Below are 10,503 nucleotides of genomic sequence, written 5' to 3'. Positions count from 1 at the left end.
TTTTTTTCTCCTCTGCTCTCTCGACTCATGGTTAAGGATCTCTGTGGCACTGTTGGACCTCAAACTCATTTTCTCTTGACGATACGGCGAAAGCTTGTCTGTTGCACCACTTGGGAGCATCGGCATTACTCAGATATGATTTTAAATAGGATATTTGATGCAGTGTTTGGGTTTTCTACTATTACAATGATCTGTTTAGCATTATCTACGTCACTTTGCTTTTACTTTTTTTTTTAAAAAATATGCTAACTGTCATATCACAGCAATCCAGTGTCTACATTTCCCATCCTGCACTGCGGCCTACAAACATGGCCGGCATGGACCGCAATTCCCAGAAGACTCATTCATTCTAATCACGCACACCTGCATCCAATCTCACACACAATCACACCACAGTTTAAAAGGGACTTTTGAGGCATTCACTCTTTGCGAAGTATTGAGTGTTATCACCATACCAAGCGTTTGTACCTTGTTCCTCGTTTTGATTCATGTTCTTTTATCTTGTTTCTCGTTCTCGATTCTTGCCTTGCCTCGTTTATACCTGTTTTCAGATCGTCTGACCCATTGCCTGTTTTTGACTACGCAATTGTCTCATGATTTGGATTTGTCTGCCTGCCTCTCTTTATTAAAAGCTCTTATCTGCACTTGCATCAGTCCTAACCTTCATTACGTCCATTTCGTGACACTAACATTTAGTTAGAGTAGGCTATCCGCTGAAAAAGTGGATTTTTTCCTTGACTTCTATTTCTGTTCATTCTAGCAATAATAGAACTCAGGTTTCTAGCTACAAATTGCAATGTCCATGTGCTATTTTGCAATGTATGACTATAATCTAAACAGCACATAGGTTATATTTCAGGCTCTATTGTACTGCCTTAGACACTCTGGCGGTTAAAATACAGATTTATGAATTTTTTGTAATCATATGTAGTGCTAATACATTTGTATAATACTCATTATAGATGGTCGGTATAGACTTTTTGTGTTATATTTATGTAACAGTGCAAAAAAAAAGCACAGAACTGAATGGTCCATGTGGTGCAGACTTGAAGCATGTAGGCCACGCCCAGTGTAGAGGTTTACACTCAACTAAACTGACAAACCCAGCCATTGGTACAATTTTCAACAACTGATGCTTTTTTTTTTTTTTACATTTATATTTACATTTATTCATTTCGCAGATGCTTTTATCCAAGTCCCACCGGGGCCATGTGTGTGCAGAGTTTGCGTGTTCTCCCCGTGCTGCGGGGGTTTCCTCCGGGTACTCTGGTTTCCTCCCCCAGTCCAAAGACATGCATGGTAGGCTGATTGGCAGGTCTAAAGTGTCCGTAGTGTATGAATGGGTGTGTGAGTGTGTATGTGATTGTGCCCTGCGATGGACTGGCACCCTGTCCAGGGTGTACCCCGCCTTGTGCCCGATGCTCCCTGGGATAGACTCCAGGTTCTCCGTGACCCTGAAAAGGAGTAAGCGGTAGAAGATGGATGGATGGATGGATGGATGTATGGCAGGTAAATGTGACATGTTGCCCTGCATGTGCAGGAATATGATCTATGAAATAGAAGTATGACCAAGTGAAATGAAATAATTTTGTTACGATAAAGACAAACGAACATAAAATAACAATGACAAAAAAAACAAAAGACATTGGTTAGATTATGAGAAAAATTGGCCTTTTTTAAATAAAGTTCCAACAGTAAATTTGAATGTATCTGGAATAATATTAGGATACTGAGAGGTCTTTTCCTCAGTGCTCATATTCCAAGCATTTGCCTTTCTGCAGGTGTCACATAGATAAACCCACAAAATCACATACAGCATGTCTCATTAGTTCATCCCATTCCTGACATTATCTAATCCAAATGTGCCAGATAAGCATTTCTGTTCTATTTTTTGCACACTGCATTGCTTTAGGGGATTTCTTACTGTAAATTGATGGTAACCCACCCAATTATAGCTTTTCTCCACAATTTCACAACTGGTCCAGCTGCTTCTAGACTCTGTAGATCCTTCCTGAGAAAATAACACTATTCTAGGCAAGACAGGGAGGCATTTTTTTTAGCCATGCCAAAATGTCACAGGCAATTATGAACATATCTCTCAAACAGATAAGTGGACATCATACATTTTCTGTGACCCCAAGCCTAGACCATACTTACATTTTTTAACATCTAGATTTCTAGTCTGTAACATTTGAGTATTAAAACAAAATCTTGCGCTGAATTAAGAGTCTAGTGGGAAGGGTCAGCTTGCATTGCTACACAGCTTTTCAAAAAGTCAAGAGATGCATTTGAAAGGGCGCACCTCATTTCCACTGTAACACCCAGCTTCAAACTATTTATAAGGAATAAAACATGACTGGGCGTGTTGCTGTTGGAAAATAATCCATACAGAGGTGGTGTGATAGCCCAACACAAAGTACAGTTACTGTTACCATTCCGAAGTGTGTTATTTTCATATAAAAGCACGGCATGTTATGTGTTTTCCCTCACTGGATGCAGGCAAGCGCACTTAATCCAGCGTCACAATGATAGGACCTTGTAACGGGAACCATCATTTTCAATACATGCAAAAAAAAAAAAAAAAAACATTGAAATGACGTTATTACTTGCAAATTACCACTTACAAGGCTCCCACGAACACATCATAAACACGAAGCCTATATGAAATTAGCTGATCTGTTTTTGTGCTCTTTAAAATCTCCCTTAACAGTGTGTGGCTGCCTGAAAACAACATCGTGGTACGTGGCGTGATCGTAGCAGCGCCGCTGCTGCCCCCAGTGGCTTTTGTAGAGCATTCTGCAATGGAACAGAGGCCTTTGTGCTCTTACATTAAAAGATGTTTCTGTTGGTTAAGTCAATGACGCATTGAATATAAAAATTCACATTTTTAATAATCAATGTAATTAATTATTTTGACTGATCATTGTAGTCAAAGAGTTTGCATAACTACTCTCGTAGTAGTGGTTGTCATATACAAACTTGGACACATTTAGTAACAATCATTTCAAGAATCTATTATGAATCGAACCACCAAACGTTGAAATAGACAACTATGTAGGGTTGAAAGTAGGGTTTTCACTCATAATTAACAGTATCCCTACTAATGTTTTAATGCACGCATTGAGTACACTGTTCCCTTAATTCCTTCTGAATTGTTACCCATATGGGCTCCTAAAAAAAAATGTCTTATAGATTTGAATGATCAAATCATGCCGTAATATAACTCTTAGTGAATTAGAATAATATCTTGGATGGCAGACGCTTCACGCTCTTCACAAACATCTTGTGACTGTATAATGCAAGCTGTGCGACACCATCCGTTTATTTTTCTCAGCTCTATCATTTTTTCCCTGCCTGTAAAAGTAGGTTGTTAGTTCTCCAAAGGTGAAAACGCACAAACATATGTTTCTATATCACACTAACACACCCGTTAGACAAAGTGGAAGCCAAGTTTAGTTTTTTTTTTAGTTTGTATGTTTCAGCTTTATTGTACCTGTCTCTCCTTAATCCCTCTGTCCTGCCTAATTCTCAGAGATTTTCCTCATGTTGCAGTTTTCACTTCAATAAAATGGTCTGCTTTGAGGAAGGTGAACAGAATTGCAATCATTATCAGATTAATCAGAGAAGCTTGGTACACGTCTGATCCACTGATATTGAACATATGAATCCCTGGCCAATGGACTTGAATAGACTACCATAGTTCATAGTGTTCTTGACAGATTTGCTAGGGTTCAGTACCATTCGACTTTGGATTAATATTGAAATGAAATAAAAATCTGCTTGCCTAGAACCAATTTTGCTGGATGTGATGTACAAATCTAAAAGGAAATTGACCCTAAATGATGACTTGATCGCTTAAGCTGAAGGAGGAGCTCCATATCTCAGGTTGATCATAGACAAAAAGCAATGTACTTTTAACAAACACCTGTTATCCTTGCCCCTCACTCAGACATTAACTAAAACGCAGAAGACCCCGTTTTAGTTTGAAAACACCGGACCCGCGTTTCAGTATAAACAGACCAAAACGAAGACTTTTGAAAACGAAGGCGTGGCTTCGCCCACATTCACTCCCTGATTGGGTCTTCTGGTTCATTGCGTATCCTTCCCTGATTCGTCAAGCCCCTACCATATGACCATTACGCTACCTTGATCATATACACAACAACATGGAGACTGAACTGCAAGCTTTGCTGGCTGTGTCGTCATTCTTAGCAGCCATTGTGCAGTTAAATTCTGTATTTTATAAAACTGCAGCTACCCACATGCGCAAGAGGCGAGCTATGATTAGAGAAATCGGTAACAAATCTCATTTGGAGCAACGTAAGCGTTTACACTCGTATGCGCATGCCCAGTGTGCATGAATGGTCATGTGACATGCGTTTTCGGTCGTGTATTGTGGACAGGGATCGTTTCTGAAACACAGCGGAAACGGCAGTGTGGACGAGGATCGTTTTCATTTTAAAACGCTGTTTTAAAACTAAAATGCACTGGTGTAAACAGGGCCTTAGGAGAAGCATGTTTTTTTTTTTAAAAAACCCCTGTTGTCTCTCCTTTTTTGAGATAAAAAGGACACTACCTTTTCAGAACAGGGAGTCTGAGCTTGATTAAGTTGAAATGTCTCTTACACCCCACGTAATATACAGCAAGTAAAATTTTATTATAAAGAGCCTCCTTTATTATATAGTTGTATTGTTTGATATGCAAACATATCGACTCAAGAGCTTTCTATTAAATAATTTAATGCGTTACGTCTCTGTTGTTTAGACGGAAAACATTTAAAGAAATCCCACGTCCTTAGCTTGTCACAATCTCTTGTTGTTGCCTCATTTGAAAGCAGAATTAAAAAAATTCACAGAGGAGTACTGTGCACATACACCAAGGACATCGTGTTTAACACTTTTGAGTAATAACTAATCAAATGGCAGCAGTCGACCTGATAACATTTTTGAAATAAGCCACAAGAGACATGAACGTGTGACAGTTAGTAAATATTTGCCGTTATCAGAATATCAGAGACATGTTTCTGTGTGAGGAAAGCATCAGGAGACCAACCTCTATCATTCCTCATTCTCCCTGATGCCACTAACAAGATAATAAGCTGTTCATTTTAATAGGCTGTGATTCTCTTGCATCCTGGTGAAAGACCATCCACCTCCCTCACCTGCACAACACATTCATTGCTCTCTGCTTTCTCTTTTCTTTAATCTTGACTTTGCCTGGGGCCTTGCAGCTCCTGATATTTCCTCTAGAGTCTCGCCATTTGTTAGTTTTTTTTTTCCTTGTTGCTCTGCTTCTTTTTACTCTTCTCTCATGCTTCCTCTTATCTTGTTACTTTGCCTCTCCTCCTCCTCCTCTTTGGTCTTGAGTCCTTCACTCTCATTCCCTTCCCATTTTCCCAGATTACTTTTTCTCCTCCTCTTCACCTGTCGGTTTTAATCTATTCTTAAGCACTTGCATTATACATTCCACCTCTCTTTGTTCACCTTGTTGTGGAGGGTGCTCTCTCTCATGGGGATGTCGGCGTTATGTGCTGAATGTTCAATGCCAAGGAACAAAGTCAGGCAAAATTGCTGACTGCTGCTTAACTCAATGTTGAAGGAATCTTATGGTGGATTAAGTGGGCATTTAGCAGTTGGGTTTGCCATAATTTGTCTTGTGGGGACATATTTAGTCTTGCCAAAAGGACAAGAAGTTGACCAGTCAGAACTAGCAGTGCAAGAGCAATGAAAAGGCTAGTGGTAAATAAAAGACTTTGTTTGAAACAGTAAACAATGCTGAAGTATTCAATCAGGAACTAATTACATTAACGTGTCTTTTTACTCTGCAGTTTGTTTTGTCTTTGATATTGTTATGGTGATGAAAGAGCAGCATGTAGTGTCATTTAGATGTAAACTGCACACATTGTGCGGGCATGTGTGCTATCTGTGTACTCATGTGAGATTGACTTTCAGGTCTAAAGGGAAGTCACTGATGGAACAAGTGAATGTGGAATTTCTCGTTATTTGCTCAATTGCTTACGGGCAATTTAGTGAAGATGAGTTAGGTTAGTGAGGCACCTCATATTGATCACGTAAAAACCATTATTTGTTCCTCTTTGAGACAGTGCCTATTAATAAAGTTGATACACTATCAAATGACACAGAAAATTAACATTTTAAATACACCCCTGCATTTTTAACATGTTCAAATCCATGAAATTAGATTCAGGTGTTCAAGATTGGATGCCAGTGTTTAAAACCTACTTAGGGAGTGCAGGTGGAACCTGTCTTATTTAAAACCCCTCACATCTAGTGTCTGGTGTTCCCTATCGAGGTGTGTGGTGTCATCATCCATCCATCATCTATACCGCTGTATCCTTTTCAGGGTCACGGGGAAACCTGGAGCCTATCCCAGGGAGCATCGGGCACAAGGCAGGGTACACCCTGGACGGGGTGCCAATCCATCGCAGGGCACAATCACATACACACTCACACACCCATTCATACACTACGGACACTTTGGAAACGCCAATTCGCCTACCATGTCTTTGGACTGGGGGAGGAAACCGGAGTACCCAGAGGAAACCCCCACAGCACGGGCAGAACATGCAAACTCCGCACACACAGGGCCACGGTGGGAATCGAACCCCCCACCCTGGAGGTGTGAGGCAAACGTGTTAATCACTAAGCCACCTTGCGCCCCATGGTGTCATCATGCCAAGATCTAAAGAGTTCTATAAGGCCATCAGAAAAAAAGGTTGTGGATGCCTATGAGTCTAGAAAGGTAGAAAGGGATTTAAAAAGATCTCCAAATTATTTGAAATACATCATTCCACTGTAAGGAAAATCACCTACAAGTGGCGCAGATTTGAAATGACTGCCAATTTATCCAGGACTGGTCGTCCCAGCAAATTTGACCCAAGAACAGACTGTCTGATGCAAAAAGAAGTCTTCAAGAACTCTAAAATTTAATCACAGGATCTGCTTCTACAGTCAAAATGAGTGCACAAATGTGACCTGCATGGGAGGCGTGCCAGGAAAAAAGCCTTTGCTGTCTAAAAAGAACATTAGAGTAAGACTACAGTTTGCCAGTGAGCATATAAGCAAAGACCAGGTCTTGTGGAATAATGTGCTCTGGACAGACAAACCAAAGACAGAGTTGTTTGGACACAGTAACAGCAGACATGTTTGACGCAGACCAAAGACAGCTTTTCAAGAGAAGCACCTCATACCAACTGTGAAGTGGAAATGTTATGGTTTGGGGTTGCTTCATTGCCTCAGGGACTGGACAGCTTGCATTCATTGATTCAACTATGAATCCTGCATCATATCAAAGAGCGCTTGAAGGTAATGTAAAGCTATCTTTCCAAAAGTTGAAGTTGACCCAAAAATGGACCTTTCAGCAGGATAATAATCCTAAGCACACTAGCAAATCCACCAAGGAATGGCTTAAAAAGAAGAAATGGAGGGTTATGGAATGGCCTAGCCAAAGCCCGGATTTACTTACTTTTCCCACAGAAGAATCTCACATCTATTGATTTTTCTGTTGGATAAATGATTAAAAAAGCTATTTTTCTTTGTGGTTTTGTAGACACTGTTTCAAAGATGATCAAATGTTTGGTTGTGTTTCAGTATATTATTTAAAAAATTGTCTACTAGTTCAGGTTATATACACAGCCAGTATTGTGTGCTTTATTAAAGTGTTATGACTATTAGTACCACAGCCAAAACAGAGAAGGTACAGAAAGGCAGTTAAATTAGAAAATATATTCAAGTGTTCCAGCAAAGAAGTAAATCTTTATATTTGAGGACATAATTGGCAAGTTCACAGATCCAAATAAGTGCTTTATTGTGGGCAGTTGCTTGTAGTGTAACAGTTAAGCCTATACATTATACATAAATAAATTATAGCTTGTACTAGTACCAGTTAGTATCGAGGCATTTAAAAAAAATCTAACTTGAATAAATATTTTCAATTTACCTATATTTATCTGTTACTTCTAATTTTAGTATTTAAGGTAAAGTACAATTATAATGAAAACAGTGGGACCACACCATGTGTTGAAACGTTAATTCACATGTGCTAGTTAAAAAATAATATGGGGAAGTTGGATCTCAGATGTACCTTTGTTTCAACCAGTGCATTTGAGCAAGAGCATGGGAAAATACATGGACACCTCCCTGAAAGCTTTAAAGTTCATGAAGTGTTTACTTTCTCAAAACAGCAAACTGTGGTCAGTGTATCAACCCTGTATTTTGATTGATCTAAAGCAAGTAATAATGTCATAAGTACAGAAGTGGTACTTTACAGTGAGAGCTGTAATGTTGAAATGACGTCATCACATACTGATGTACTCAGGGCTGAGGACACTTTTCTGACTTCTGACTTCCCAGACGTCTCAATGCCAATGTTGGGAATGACAGGGATATTTAGAGGGGTGTGATTGGGAGGAATGGGATCCCAGATCTGAACCTGTGGTGTGAAATGTTATTAGTCGTCTGTGCAAGCCACGAATAGTCAATAAGAAGCACTTTGTTTAAACAAGATTGCTCATAAATGCACTTGGTACCACAGCCCCTTTGGCTAAATACCAAGACTCAATGTTTTATACTATCATTAGACTTGAAGCCATATATTTATTTTCGACACCAGGGTAAAGAAAGTAGTAGAGCTGTCAACTGATTATGGCTTGGTGGCAAGTTGGCCACTGCACAGGCCATTGGCATGATTTACTTGGTAAACCCAGGAGAGCCTTGCAGGTTGCTTGGGAGCATCTGGCAGAAGCTGCAGTGAAAAAAAAGAATCTAACTCTCACTTGTTAAAAGGACTTGTCCTTGTATGGAGGGTGGTTGAGGGCTTTCCTGAATCAACTAAGTTGTGCAGGAGAGACAGAAGGGCTGCAGCAAAACTCAGGCAAAAAAAGAAGACTTTTGATGGTGTCAAAGATGGTGTCAAAGAAGTGGGGGACATGAGACCATGCAAAAGCTCTGCTGAGCAAGGTCGGGGATGTTTTGACCTCTATTGGGGATATTATTGAGCAGTGAAAGGTGCCATTTGAGGAACTCTTTAGAGCAGAGGTGATGCCCTCCTGTCAGAAGGCAGTGACAGAAATCTCTGGTGTTTTGGAGTCCATCTCTGTGGCCAACAATGCTACAGGGATTTCAAAACACTGTTCAAGATTGGGATAGCACATTTCTGCAATATTGCATGGATGTCTTTGGCCTGCAAACAGGAATGGAGTCCTTGTTTTTATTTTTTAAAAATGTCTATGGAGAAACTCCATCCAAACCTAGTATCCAGGAGTGAAAATACTCTTGAATATTGTACAGATTTGTGAGGGGTCACTGGAGTATGTTAATCCAGTGTTTGTTTGGATTTGGTGAAGGACTATGATCGTGTGACTAGACATTTGTGGAGGAGTTAATTTATACAAACTGCCTCAGTAACTGAAAAATGCTAATGTAGTGTGTTAAAAAAAATAATAATAATTTTAACCCGCCTAGCAAATTCATTAGCCTGTTGCCATTAGCAAAAGTTAGCAGATCATAATTAAATCTTAACAGATCACAGGTCAATAATTAAATAAATTAATGGAAACTCAAAGAAAAAAAAAATTGTGATGAAGGCAAAAAATAGTCACTGCCACCTTCTCCTCTCTCTACTTTTACCAGCTTCCTATGATCTGGGTGAAATCTTTCAACATCTGCTAGCATCTGTAGTCGTTTTGTAGTTGCAGCCAATTCACTTGCCAGACAGTGTTTGCCAGTGTTGTAAAAATATGTGATTGTACCCATACCCTAGTTTGTAGGACAGTGAAATGGAACTCTGAACAGACTCACAACTTTGTCAAAGCTGCAGTGGCATGCAGTATTCAGATTCAGAGGAAGATTCTGAGCAATATACTGTAATGCTTATGTATACAGAATAAGAATTAAATACTTCGAAACCTTAAATATTTAGAAACCTATTTAGAAACTTAAATCTTTGTGGAACGTATTAATTGGTATTGCCTGGATCCTACTGGGACTCTACACGAGTGCTTTATTAAAGGCAGGTAAACTCATTAAGCCTATAGATAAAACACTCGGACAGTACTAGTATTAACTGCAAAATAGAAATATGGTGTGCTAATGAGTGCCGAATTAGAGTGATAAAGATTTTTGACCTTTTCCAATTATATTAGCTATAGATTATTCCAATAAAATAGTCGTTCCTCAATTCACTAAACATTCGATTATAATTCCGCAATTCTCTTGCAACAGTGCCACAGAGTGGAGAACCTCCTGGAAGCCTTTTCAGAGAGAGTGTTATTGAATATTGAATTAAAAAATTGTCCAGGATGGCAAAAGCATGCTCTTTTTTTGGGCAGAATAAGTGCTAATGTGGATAGTTAATAAAAACTTCTCTCTTTTTTTCGGAATAAATCAGGACTAATAAATCAGGAGGCTTTTTTTTTGCCTTTTAATATTCTTTTCTTTACCAGTTTCTTATACATGACCTTATATAATATAAATATTTTTCTAT

Source organism: Ictalurus punctatus, chromosome 26, assembly GCF_001660625.3.
Source record: "Ictalurus punctatus breed USDA103 chromosome 26, Coco_2.0, whole genome shotgun sequence".
Lineage (NCBI taxonomy): Eukaryota > Metazoa > Chordata > Actinopteri > Siluriformes > Ictaluridae > Ictalurus > Ictalurus punctatus.
Note: the sequence above shows the minus strand (reverse complement) of the source record.